The 14,164-nt window shown below is 43.0% G+C and overlaps 1 protein-coding gene across 2 annotated transcripts in view; it reads left to right on the forward strand.

Annotated features, from left to right (window-relative positions):
* Positions 1-14,164, forward strand: part of MFHAS1 (malignant fibrous histiocytoma amplified sequence 1) — a 98,082-nt gene that overhangs the window by 3,220 nt on the left and 80,698 nt on the right. The window lies entirely within an intron of this gene.

Genomic DNA, 14,164 nt, shown 5'->3' on the forward strand with positions numbered 1-14,164 from the left:
TTATTTGATATTTGCTTAACCTAGCAGGTTCCCCAGGAAAGTTTTCCAGGGTAAATACAAGGCAGGTGGGGGGATAAGCAAAAGACAGTAAATACATGAGCAAAATGAAATGGTCCCCAGTATCGTACTCTCCTAATAAAAAGACCTAGACTTCAAACGTGGTTTCCAGTCCCACTTTTGGATTTTGGATCTCCTTTCCCTCTTCCAGCTGAGCCTACCTTTCATGGAAGGAATTTCAGCCAGTTGAACAGAAGATGGGTCGCATCTGACATGAGCCTCACACTGAGCACTGGGTTATTGCGCATCTTAGACACATCTCCGGGGGGTGCTCTCAGCTTGGGATGTCATTGTCACCATCTTTTGTTTGAATTCAGTGTAATCATAATGTAAACATTATTGCTCAATTTTCTTAGGAAATTCTAGAGAAGAATGTTTTGTAATCAGGGTGAATGATGGATTAGTAAAGACAAAAATTTCAGTCTGAAATGCATGACTGAGTGCTGGGATCAGGGTTACCCAGCACACTGGAAGGCAGGGAGGATGGATGACTGAAATCTCTCCGGGGAGTTTCCTGGGTATTTCCTGCCAATTTCGTGCTTTATAGAGGTCTAAGGTTTGCTTTTTGCTAAGTGTTAGAGAGTGGAGCTTTTTGGTGATATTTTGTAAGAGATGGAAGGGACAAAAAGCTGACAAGAGTTTTGTGTGTGTGTGTGTGTGTTTTCCTTTTTCTCTTTTGGGGAATGTTTTGCAACAGACTTTTTTCTGTTTCACTTTTTTAAACCATTATAGGTGAGTGGGTGAATTCCAGGACTAGTAGTCTGGGATTTTCTGAGCTAGGTTAATTGATATCCTAAGTCTTTAGTTGGGAATGTGTCCATTTCTCACACTGGAGCATTCTTTAAAGAACTCTGATTTTGGGGGTGCAGGCATGGTTAACAACATTCCAAGTGACCTGAGGACAAGCCCCAGTGATAGCATCATGGCCAGTTTTTCCCCTTGGTCCCCACCCCCAGGGTGCATTGAGCAGTGCTGAAATGAAAGACTGCAGGGCACTCTGATCTTTGTCCTAGTCTGAATGCAGCTCGTAATAGTATCAGGAAGCAACTGGACACCAGTATTTCCAAGGGTAACATCTCCCTGTTGCCCTAGATCTAGACTGAGTTTAATTCTCCAGCTTGAAAAAAGCCGCCATATTCAGTTACCAGTCAATTGAGCTGTCTGTTGTGAGTGATTATCTGGTGTCGTGTCATTGTCTGTGACTTGGTAGACTCTTTAGTTTGTTTTATATTTGCCTTTGTACCTTATTCACGAAAGCAAATACTTCTTTATTATGTTACTAGATTGAATAAAGTGGTTAAGAGTTGCATAGTCACAGAGTCACTTAGTGAAGGAGCTACCTACAGCTGATTCATAATCTAAAGATGGAGCATTAATACATCTGTTATTATCGACAAAGGGAAAGACCCAGATTATTGCACAAGTAGAGATCTGTGTAGGGGAATTCCAAGAACTTTGAGGAGTAAACATAAGGCCAGAATTTTTTTTTTCTAACCTCAGCTCTTTATTTTTTATTTTTAACAGTCATGAATTCCACCAACAAGCATGTGCCACGCTATAGACACTGAGAGCCCATTCTCTTGCTTTTGTTTTGCCTGTTTGTCTTTCAAAGGAGGCACACCTGGTTTGCAATCTAGGCTGTAAGGAAAAGATGATTTTCTCAGTGTAAAAAACAGAAAAATGGTGAAAATTGTCAAATTATCTTATATATCGAGTAGGAATAAGTCATTAGTTGTTCTTGTAACCGAGATTGTGCATTTTTGTCTTATTTATGGTCAGAGTACTAATTTATCTTTTTTGCTTCATTTAGGATTATATTTCTTTGACAAGTACCAAAGGGCACAGAGTAGTGGAAAAAAGATGATTGAGGTACATTCATGACATTAAGAAGACAGGGAAGTAACTGGATGGTGACAGATGTTAACTAATTTAGCATCACAATCATTTTGCAGTGTACACAGATATTGAATCCTTATGTTATTTATCTGAAACTGATATTATATGTTAAATACATCTCAGTAAAAAAAAATAAGTAACAGAAGATGGGAAAAAACACATTTTCCTCTTTCAGATGTTTCTGTAACAGCCATCATTTGATAGTATTTATCACAATTCTGAAAGATTTGGAAGAGCTAAAATAGTAAATAACTAGAAGGCAGTGTAGGAACAGAATTACAATGTTGAGTGTTCCGTTAGTTAGGGCATACATTTAAAAATATGTTTGAGTCCCTAGGTTATTATTTTTTTAGTATTTTATTTATTTATTTGACAGAGAGAGAGAGAGAGCGCACAAGCAAGGGGAACAGCAGAGGGAGAGGGAGAAGCAGGCTTCGTGCTGAGCAGGGAGCCCGATGTGGGGCTTGATCCCAGGACCCTGGGATCATGATCTGAGCCAAAGGCAGGCACTTAACGGACTGAGCCACCCAGGCGTCCCTGAGTACCTAGGTTATTAAAATGTATTTTCAGCCAGCAGAAACCTTTGAATCTATTGGTAGCCTTTTTGTCTTTTTAAGAGGTCATTTTGTATTTTAGAGACATTGAAACAATTTGTTACTTAGTTTTACATGCAATTAAAGTATCAAGTTCCCTCGCAAACTTTTTTTTTTAAAGATTTTATTTATTTATTTGAGAGAGTGCGCACCAGTGGGGGAGGGGCAGAGGGAGAGGTAGATTCCCCGCTGAGCAGGTATGCGATGTGGGGCTCGATCCCAGGATCCTGAGATTATGACCTGAGCTGAAGGCAGATGCTTAGCTGACTGAGCCACCCAGGTGCCCCCAAATTGGTACTTTTTAATAGAAATGACTTGAGCAAAAAACTGTCAGAGAAATTTGAGACCCATTAAAATAAAGTTTACTGGGGGAAAAAAATTCATTTATTTTTTTCAGTGGTAAAAAAGTGGATTTTTAATTTTTTCAACTTTAGGACATTAAAATAAGAATAATTATCAAATTACTATCTCCCTTGATTTTATACAGAAGAAATGTAAAGTTGCATTACTATCTTTAAAGGTGTTTTGGGGCGTGGGGGGGTGAGGAGCCTGACTGGTCCTGTTCAATGTCAAAAGGACACTGCGTTTTCTGGGCTGAGTTGCACTCATGCAGTTGGCCTAGAGAGATATAATGCTGGATTTCTCTTTTCTGATTTTGGTTTACAAGAGGAATGTGATGTTTTGGAAACCCCTCAGCCAACGACCACTTGGTTTTCAAAGTTCTAGTGAGGGGCGCCTGGGTGGCTCAGTTGGTTAAGCGGCTGCCTTCGGCTCACGTCATGATCCTGGGGTCCTGGGATCGAGCCCCACATTGGGCTCCCTGCACAGCAGGGAGTCTGCTTCTCCCTCTCCCTCTGCCCCTCCCCCCTGCTCCTGCTCCCTCTCTCAAATAAATAAAAATCTTTAAAAAAAATTCTAGTAAAAAAAGATCCTCTCATGTTGTTAGATTATCTATTTATCTGATCTAAGCCGAAAAGGTTGGGTGACAAAGAGATGCTTTTGGAAACTCAGAAGAGGTTAGACAGAGCCTGAGTGCCAGGTGTGTTTGCCTGCTTTCTCCAGGTACCGACCTCCTGCCAGTTTCTGCCAGCCAGGCATCCTCCTCCTTACTTGGTGGGATGTTCTTGTCCTAGAGTAAGTTTTTTCCGGTGGAATATTTATTTATGCTTTTGTTCTTTTCTACCAATAGGGCATCTAGACCAGAGGAGCTGAACACTCCTGAGGTTGGATGATGTTGTGGCATATTGAGTCAGATGTGGAAGCTTGGATATAGGTCCGAGCAAGATGCCGGTCCATTCAAGGGATGGAATGAGGGAGGTGGGTTTTTAAATTGGAAGAGTGGATCTTAGTGAGTTGAACTTGGCTTGCATGTGATTTTTCACTAAATATCCTACTTTCCAAATCATTAAAGGTTGTTTTTTTTTTTAGGAATAATTAGGAAACAACCCAAAGCAATAGACAGAGAATTAGCATATGATCGCCGTCATATTTGGTCTCTTTCGTTCACTCGGTGACTCGATGCCTTTCTCTGTCTCCCGAGTGCCTTTTGCCCTTGTTCCATTTCTTGTACACTGTGTAACTCTGAGGCATTCAGCATATTCTGCCTCGCTCTGTTGGTGTTTCTGGATGTCATACTATCTCTTTGATTAGGTTGTTCACTTGCTTCCTCTGAGCAGGAGACCTGCCTGAGGCTTTGTGGCTTTTGTAAGAGCTCAGATGTTTGCTGAATGATTGTTTGGTCTTTTGTGAGAAATACCTTTTTTTTTTTTCTTTGTTATTCACATACTCTGTCAAAATCCCAGGTGGCCCAGTAGTGATCATCTTGCTTTGTCCTGTGTCCCAACTTCCCTCTTCCAGCCCGCAAATGTCCCTCTGGTGTTTCCATTGTGTTTGTATTACTGGTCTTTCCCTTGAATGGGCCCTTCATTTTGACCACTGAAGCAAAGGAGAATTCTTGCCTTATTATAGCTCAGTTTTAGAGTTACTGGAATTTGAGCATGACCTAGTTGTTTGGATTGAATTAGTCATTGTTTTTAATTTCACAAAGGCTATTAAATATCTTTTTTAGTTTAGCTTTATTAACATTGATGCCTCTTGGCTTTTATTTTGTGAACAGCCCTCTTTGAACTCTCGTGGGCTTTGTTTCATATAAAAATCAAAACCTTAATCATGCCGTGGGAGAAAGAAATACCATGCATAATAGAAATCAAAGACTTGAAAGGCCTTTGGAGTATTTAAATTATTTTAAGTATTAGGTGCCTCTTCTTTAAACTCTAGAATAGAATCTCAAGCCCATCTCTGCACAAGTAGTTTAGCATTATCCTCGGAGAAAGTATTTCTTATTTGTTAGCAGATGTTTTATGTCATGCTCTGCTACCTGCTCCTCTACTCCCCAGTAAACCTCACTTGTTTTTGTTCTTAATCATTTACTTCATTTTACCACCTAAAATGTTGTTCGGGGGATTAGGTGAGAAGATGTGTCGAGGAAAAGTTGTTTTCTGTGTCTCTGAAGAAGTGAGGGGGTGGGGCTTCTGGTCTGTAATACAGGAGAGGGGTGCGGGCTGGTGTTGTTGTGAACATTTCCGCTTGCTTTCTCCATTCACCCATTAACTTGCTTCTCTCCATGGGAGCCTGTTTTGATTAAGGACCTGGTCATCCAACTATTAGGGTGCTTTTTACAAAAAAAAGACCCAGGGCAGGTGCTGACCTCTCTTGCCCTCCGTTGGCTCCTGCATCTTTACACTCCTGTGCCCTGGGGTGGAGAGTTGCTTTGTGGTTCCAGGCTCTGTGGAGAGGACACCGGGTAGGGTCTGCTGGTGGCGGGCCCAGCCAGCTTTCCGCTGTCCCTGGTTCAGCCGCTTGGATGGCAAAACCAGTGGCTGGGTGGCTGTCAGGCTGACATTCCTCTGGGGGCTGGCTACCTTTGCTCTAGTAGCTTGGGAGGGCGAGGCCCCATTTGGGCCTGCATTCCCCAGTTCTGCTCTAGCATTAAAGAAGCTGCCCTCTGATCCCCGATTAGCTTCTCAGGTCTGCGCAGAGTGATCGGCAGGCATGCCAGACAGCCCCAGAACACGTATGATGACATTTTCCGCAGACTCTCTCCCATGTGAGGTATGGCCGTATGACTCTGTGGGTACATCCTTTCCTCCGAGTTCTGATGTTCCCTGTGATGGCCCAGCACTCCTGGACAGTGCCTGGCGCAGGGCTGAGAAGATTGAAGCGGGGGTGGGGGGGGGCTCCGTAGAGATTGGTTATTTTTATTTTTATTTTTATTTTTTTTTTTTAAGATTTTATTTATTTATTTGAGAGAGAGAATGAGAGAGCGAGAGAGAGCACATGAGAGGGGGGAGGGCCAGAGGGAGAAGCAGACTCCCTGCCGAGCAGGGAGCCCGATGCGGGACTCGATCCGGAGACTCCAGGATCATGACCTGAGCCGAAGGCAGTCGCTTAACCAACTGAGCCACCCAGGCGCCCGAGATTGGTTATTTTTAAAGAACTCAAGAAATTCTAGTGTTTCTTAATTGATGCCTTGGCAAAGTGCTTTGTTTGGGTTGTTTATGATGTTCTTTACCTTCAAGCGTAAACGTGTATGATTTGCCCGTGCGATTTTTCTGGTGCCTTTATTCCTGCCTCCTATATACAGACATCTCCGAGCTCGGACAGAAAGGGCGGAGGGGTGGGCAAAGGAGGGGCTCCCTGGGAAGTCGAGGTGAATGAAGTGCAGGAGCTGGGTTCAGAAAGCCCTCTTCCCCCGATCTCGCATTTGCTGTCCTCGGGTCAGTCCGTGAGCTCTGCCGCCGCCCCCTGGGCCCCGCTGCTGTTCCATGGCCTGCTCCTTCTAGCTCATCCCCAGCCCTCCCTTGACTCTGTCCCCTAGACGGGCAGAGTGTAGGGGAGGAGAGGGCAGGTGTGGTGGGGGGGTCCAGGGAAGAGGTTTTCCGTGGTTTGTACCAGCTGTTCGCCTTCTTCCCCGTGCTGTTGCTTCCCGGAAGCTCTGCACGGAGTTGGGGTCGCGGGATGGAGTTCCCGGGAGCCTGGAAGAGTCGCGGGCTGTCCCGGATGCGGACGTGCTCCCGTGTGCACGCTGGGCTACGGATGGATGACAGCTCGCAAGCGCCAGGGCCGGCAGGCCTGACTTCTTTGTAGAGAGGGAGGAGGAACACTTCGTAGTTATTTTTATTTTTGGCACTGGAAGCTTGAAAACATTTTCTCCCTTTTCCTTTCTCAACATAATCTCTTAGCTGACAGTTCTGGTGCTTGGTTTCTTAAAGAGTAGATGAGTGAAAAACCGGCAGCAGACCTTTTTTCCTCTTTAGCCTTGTCATTTACAGAAGGCAAAGAACACGAAAGGAGAAGGAAAGTGGGAGTGGCGGGAGAACGAGCAGGACGGAGGTCGTGGGGCACTGCTGGGCACTGGCCGTGGCTTCCAGAGGGCATTGGGAGCCCGGAGGCTGTCTCACTCCCTTCAGGAAGGAACTGCTTGTCCCAGACAGCAGCCTCGGGCACCTGGGCTGTTCTGACTCTTTCCGTAACTCTTGCAGCTCTGTGCACAAGGGCACTTGGGAGAAGCGCAAGGAGGAGAAAGCTGGGGTTGTTCAGACTGCTCTTCGGAGGTTCCTGTTTCATGGGGGTCTTTCTGTCTTTTGAGTGGAGTGGCTTACTGCTCCTTCGTTCTCCTCCTCTACCGCCTCCTCCTTTTTTTTCCTTAATCAAAATCCGTATAACATGAAATTAATTCTTTTTATCATCTGTTTATTTATTATTATTTTTAAAAATATTTTATTTATTTATTTATTTGCCAAAGAGAGAGAGGTAGACCGAGCATAAGCAGGGGGAACAGCAGAGGGAGAGGGAGAAGCAGACTCCCCGCTGAGCAGGGAGCCCGATGTGGGACTCGATCCCAGGACTCTGGGATAATGACCTGAGCCGAAGGCAGATGCTTAACTGACTGAGCCACCCAGCGCCCCTAAGTAAACAATTCCATGGAATTTAGTGCATTCACATTGTCGTGGCCCTCACACCTTAACTCAAGTGCTTCTGGAGGCAAGGAGCAGAGGAGGCTGGTGGCTTCCTTTCTGGGGCAAATGGACTGGAAAATTCTCTCACCAGGCTCTTTGTGGCAAACTTTCCTTCTGAGGCATGACTTGAGAAGAGTAGGGCTTCTTTTTACACTGGGCCTTGAGATGCTGTGTTGATGAACATCTCTTATTATATTTATTTATTTATTTTTAAAGATTTTCTTTATTTATTGACAGAGACACAGCAAGAGAGGGAACACAAGCAGGGGGAGTGGGAGAGGGAGAAGCAGGCTTCCTGTGGAGCAGGGAGCCTGATGCGGGGCTCAATCCCAGGACCCTGAGATCATGACCCGAGCCAAAGGCAGACGCCTAACGACTGAGCCACCCAGGCGCCCCGATGAACATCTTTTAATATGGCTGCAGAGAGAATCCTCTTACTTGGTGTTGATGAGAGGATAGAAAGTAGCTCATGGGCCTTCTGGTCTTTTCTGTGGCATTTGTGATTTAATGGAGGGCTGACCGTAAAGAATACAAAGAAGAGATGCACATATAAGTACTGTGTAATCACTTGTCGTCTTCCGTGCAGTGCTGTTTTTTTTTTTTTTAAGATTTTATTTATTTATTTGAGAGAGAGCGTGAGTGCGGAGGAGGGGCAGAGGGAGAGGGGGAAGCAGACTCCCTGCTGAGCAGGGAGCCCGATGCAGGGCTCCATCCCAGGACCCTGGGAACATGACTGAGCCCAAGGCAGGTGCTTAACCGACTGAGCCACCCAGGCGCCCCGCAGTGCTGTTTTTCTACAGAAATTTTGAGTAGAGCTCTGAAATGATTGGCAAGACCATAGGCAGGAGAGTTAAGGGGATGGACTTGCATTGAAGCAAAATTAGGTTATTACCAGATTAGACAGACAAGTGTACCATAAGTTTATTAGCCGGATTCTGTCATTAATCACTTGAATGCCTGCTGTATACAGAAGTCTGTGCTGAACTAGGAGTTGGAGGAGAATAAAATAAAATAAATATATGGCCTGGGGAGCTGAGTTGGGATTTTGGTTGATCTAATTTTTGATTCTTGTATATATGGAATCTGACTACATCCGGAGAAATTCATTTGCAGGTTTGACTAATTACTGAAAAAGAAAACCTGGCTTTTGATTTTTCCTGAAAAAAAAAATGTGATTGTACTGAGAAAAGTCAGCTACCACTTTGAATTTGCTTGACATGGAGAAGTAGGTGGAAAGTGGTGCCCAAGCCATTCTCTTCCGTTGATTTTCAGTTTGGATCATTTGCAAGAAATCTCAGGCAGATCTTGGAGAGAGATCTTGAAGAAAATGCATTGTAGGTGAGGCTTTCTAAACACTTTGAAAACAAATCCGCTTTCCTGAGCGCGTTCTGTTCAGGAGCCTTCACGTTTCTCAGAACCATTTATGGATTTGCTTCCTTTTGAGAGGGATTGAAGTGATCAGTCATTTCTGACAGCAAAGATTTATGAACACTGCCTCCAAAGATGGTACAAATTAAATTGGATACTGTTATAATAAAAATACAGGGCTGCTACTTACAGGTTTCTTTGTTGAAGGCAGCTTTGGGGAGGTGGCTTTCTGTTCTCAGCATGTTAAATGTTGAGAGAATTAAAGAGTTAATTTTCTTAGATCCTCCCACCCTGAAAATGAAGTGTTTGTATTAGTATTGCGTTACAGTAGTCATGAAATTGGGCGTAGCAGAACAAGCCTCTTTTTTTACTTACTTTCTTTTTTTTTCTTCCTTCCTTTTTTTTGAAAAGAAAGTTTTTTTTAAAAAAAGTATTGGAGGGAGAAAATAATAAAATCAGAAAAAAATGATATTTTCCCAGGGACTCTTGTTTGACTTAGCAACTTTTTTGTTGTTTCAGTAAGATTTTTATTTTTCATGCCATAAAGGCTGTTATTGTACTAATCATCACGCCAGGCTTTCTGAGGGTGTCGGCTTGGGAAGACTGTGGGAGTCAGGGACACTGTTGCGTTCCCACCATGGTGGAGAGACAGTGCTAAGTGCTTCTTATGGATGATCTCGTTTAATCCTGCCAGCAACGCTGGGAGGTAGGTATTATCATTGTCCTCATGTGCAGGTGGAGAAATTGAGCTTTAGAAAGTTAAGGGACTGCCCCCAGAGTGACAGTGCTCTGGGATATCAGCCCTGCCCCTCTGCTCCTACCCACTGTCCTGCTCTGCCCCTCAGGGTTAGGCTGCCCACTGCTTCCTACATGCACCACCTCCCCTCTTCGCTCCTCCTCTTTGCTCCATGTCCAATCTGTAGCACTGAGTGCTGGGCCTGTGGGGTCTGCTAATGCATGGGACCCGCCCGCGTGGAGATCAGCGGGGTCACAGTCAGGTGCTGGGAGAAATGGGATCTCAGAGAGGTTCCTGGAAGGACCACAGTGCAGCTGAGCATTAAAGGGTGATTTCCAGTTAACCACATGAAGGAGGTGGGGAGGGTGTTTCAAATTAGAATGGGATTTAAAAAGTCTGGGGTTGGAGGCTGATACAGATGGTTCAGCGAGCCGTGCCTGGGCGTGGGCGTGTGCATGAAAGCGTTTAGCAATCGTATGATGGAAGAGGCTTCTTCATTCAAGTTACACTTAGGAACTGATACAAGTTTGCCAGGGACCACCGCCGGCCCATACCCTAGAGTTGGAAGCATCATCCTAGCCCGTTCCTCTTCCATCAGACAATGCTGTCTTGAGACCATGGAAGAGATTTATGGCTGGGAGAATGGGAGGGCAGTTTCCAGTGATTTGCTCAGACTTACAATAAAGTTGTTGCCGGGCCGACAGAACACCTGTCCGGTAGAGCCTCATCTGAGCCTGCCGCTGGCCACTTTTCTCCAGTTCTGAGAACGGGGAGAAAAGGAGAGTTGGTTATTCTAACAGCCAGATGGCCGCATGCCTCCATAATCCCTGGGAATGTATCCGAGAACATCGATTTTCCTTCCTCTAAATCTTACCATAACAGATCTTGCAACAGAGGCCAGTTTGGCCCTCACACAATTAGCATTTGATTGTGGACTAAATTTCAGTGTCTTATCTTTGTGCTTTTTTGTGACACCACTGACTGAATATACTGTGTTTTTTGTTTTTTGTTGTTAATTTTGCAGTAATGGAATACCATATTTCATGCATCTCATTTGTTTGGACATCACTTCCCACACTCGGGACAGAGTTTCTCAGATTGTTAGTTGTAGCATTCTACTTTGTCTTTCCTTGCCTCTTACTTGATCAAAATATACCTCAGTTACATTTTCCTTGAAATCCTAGGACAGCGCAAGATATTTTAAATGTTTACTTTGTATTTTGTTTGTATTTACTTTCTGTTTTGAGTTGAAACACTTGGAATTTCGTGTGGCATTTTAAAAGCATTATAATAGGGTGGTTAGATGCGAGGGCTCTTGAGTGGAGGGCTGGGTTGGATTCCCCGTTCCCCCCGCTTGTTAGGGGTTTGACTTGGGGCATCATAATAGTTTCCATGTCATAGGGTGGTCCCGAGGCTCGGGTTCATACGTATAAACTGCTTAGGACAATGCTTGAGGTATTGCAGGAGCTCACTAGATGTTAGCTGCCGTAGCTCTTACTATAGTTATTCCAGAAAGCACAAGTCTAAACGTATATTTGAAAATCTGATAAGCTTATGGATAAAACCCCTCTTATTTTTGTGGAAGGAGTGTAAGTACAGTGTGATTCCTAGTCATAAATACCTGATGCTCTTTTGAAAGTGCTCTTTTTCCCCTTTATTAAAACATTACACAAATTTGAAGGGTAAAAGGAAAAAAATTCTCATGACTGATGTCTAATGTCATTACTTAACACAAATTATTCTTTTTTTTTTTTTTTTCAGTTTTTTTCCCCCCTTAATCTTAAATTTATTAAAACAGGTAGGTAGGGACAATCCCATTGAATAAATATTTGAAATAGTTTTTTTTTTTTTTAAGATTTATTTATTTGACAGAGAGAGAGAACGCAAGCAGGGAAGCGGCAGGCAGAGGGGAGAGGGAGAAGCAGGCTCCCCATGGAGCAGGGAGCCCGATGCGGGGCTCGATCCCAGGGCCCTGGGATCATGACCTGAGCCGAAGGCAGACGCTTAACTGACTGAGCCACCTAGGCGCCCCTAAATAGTTTTTTTTTAACCTAAGTAAGCTATCATGAATATGGTTTCATGTTATTGGTATCTACACAACAATTATAAATGCTTACATAACAATACATCAAAGGGATTTTTACCTTTATTTATTTAACCATTGGACTCTTAAGTTGTTTCAAGTTTTTTGTTGTTATGTATAATTCTCTGACGGTGGTATTTCATCACAAAAGCTCTTTCTTATTTGGGCAGTAATCCCCAAAGTGGAATCAATCAGTCAAAGGCAAGGAATGTCTAAGGTCCAGTACATGTCTCCACTGCTTTCCATGAAGGGTCACAATTCATATTCGTACCTGCTGAGGACACCAGATTGATTTCACTGTACTTCCTCACTATTGGGTATCATCTCAAAAATGCACTAACATTTGGGGCACCTGGGTGGCTCAGTCGTTAAGCGTCTGCCTTCGGCTCGGGTCATGATCCCAGGGTCCTGGGATCGAGCCCCGCATCAGGCTCCCTGCTCGGCGGGAAACCTGCATCTCCCTCTCCCCCTCCCCCTGTTTGTGTTCCTGCTCTCGCTGTGTCTCTCTATGTCAAATAAATAAATAAAATCTTTTTAAAAAAATGCACTAACATTTGATGGAAAACAGTATCTCGCTGATGGTTAAAACTTTAATTAATGAAACGTGAGTGTTTTCCTCTATGAATGTTGCCTAATTTTGTTGTTTCTTTTGTGAATTGCTTAATCATATCTTTTGGCATCATCTTTGTGGTACTTTTCTTTTTCTGTTTTTAATCACAGTGATTTCTTATTTCTTACAACCACAGACTTCAATTTATATTAACTCTTTGCCAGTATTCAAGATAATAACCTTTTGTCTCTTGCATATAAGGTATTTATTTTCTAGTGTACTTCCCCTTTCAGGGTTAAAAAACTTTTGATGTTTTGATGTTTTAAATTTTATCCAATACAGTGTGTTGATCATTTCCTCATGATCAAATGAAATACCATTATTATTTTTCTAAATACAGAGAAGTAACAGAAGGACTCACAGGGAACCATAATCTCTCCACCCATACAACCTCTACCGATAACAAAAAACTAATATCTGTGTGTGGATGGTATGTTCAAAAGCAAAATCCCATCTCTCATAACCTCTCACTCTGAGTTTTCGTTCTCCTCTGTAAAATGTTTCTTGTGATTTCTTCCAAGGAATAGAAAGCATGTATTTGCATATATTTTAAACTGAAAGAGATAATGCTACACTCATTGTTTTGCACCTTGCATTTGGCCACTTAAAAATATACTTTGGAGATGCTCTCATATGAGTCGTTACAGACGTGTGTCTGTATATCAATTCTATTCTACCAATGGCTGTCCTGTTTGGTTGGTCGTATCCTGAAAAACCTTTGATTTTCTCAAGGTTGTTTTATAAATTTTACACTAAGTAAATTCTCCAGTTTCTAGAATTTTGAGAAATATTCAATTTTTTAAAAAAGATTTATTTATTTATTTGAGAGAGAGCAGGGGAGGGGCATCAGGAGAAGGAGAGAGAGAATCCTCAAGCAGACTCCCTGCTGAGCTCAGAGCCCGATGCAGGGCTCTATCCCAGGACTTTGAGATCATGACCTGAGCTGAAACCAGGAGTCCAACGCTCAACTGACCGAGCCACATGGGTGTCCCAAGAGATACTCAACTTTATTTCCTTCAGGGTTAGTAATTCAGGTTTGTGCTTAGAACACTGTTAAGATGCAATTAGAAAAAGACAAATATGTAAGTCAAAATGTTAGGACTTGAAAAGGGGCCTGGGAGTTATAAAAATTTAACTTTGTGATTTAAAATAATGATAATCTTTTAAATTGGCTTTTGTGATGCCTACTGGAATAGGCAGTCAGCATGATTATGCATTTCACAGCCTAATTCATCCATTTTATTTTATTTTTTTAAGATTTTATTTTTTAAGTAATCTCTCCATGTAACACGGGGCTCGAACTTACAACTGCAAGATCAAGAGTCACGTGCTCTACCAACTGGGCCAGCCAGGTGCCCCTAATTCATCCATTTTAATGTGATGTCATGTTTAGACATAGCAATACTGACAAACCTTGCATGTCCACAAATAAATATGCCACGGATCAAAGTAAGATATTGGCAACAAGAATAATGCTGTGTCCATGTGAGGAATTAAAAAAAAATTGATTATGAACTGTATCTCATTAATCCAAAACATTGCTTCTCCTTTTACCCCAATTGTCACCTAAAGAAAAGTCTGCCTGTGCCCGTGGGACAGTTTTCATTTCTGTCCTGTCACCTCGTCCTAGAGTTCTGTAACGTATTTTCTAGACCTCAGCTTGGTTGTTATGCACAGGAGATGCGCCTGGATGTTTTATCCTGGTACCAGTAGGGGTTCAGAATTTAAGAGATAACCTGAACTGTTTGCTCTTCTGTGTGTGTAATGAATAAAGAATGGGTCTAGCCCAGCATACTTAAATGT

The sequence above is a fragment of the Phoca vitulina genome, unplaced genomic scaffold (genome assembly GCF_004348235.1).
Source record: "Phoca vitulina isolate PV1807 unplaced genomic scaffold, GSC_HSeal_1.0 scaffold15, whole genome shotgun sequence".
Lineage (NCBI taxonomy): Eukaryota > Metazoa > Chordata > Mammalia > Carnivora > Phocidae > Phoca > Phoca vitulina.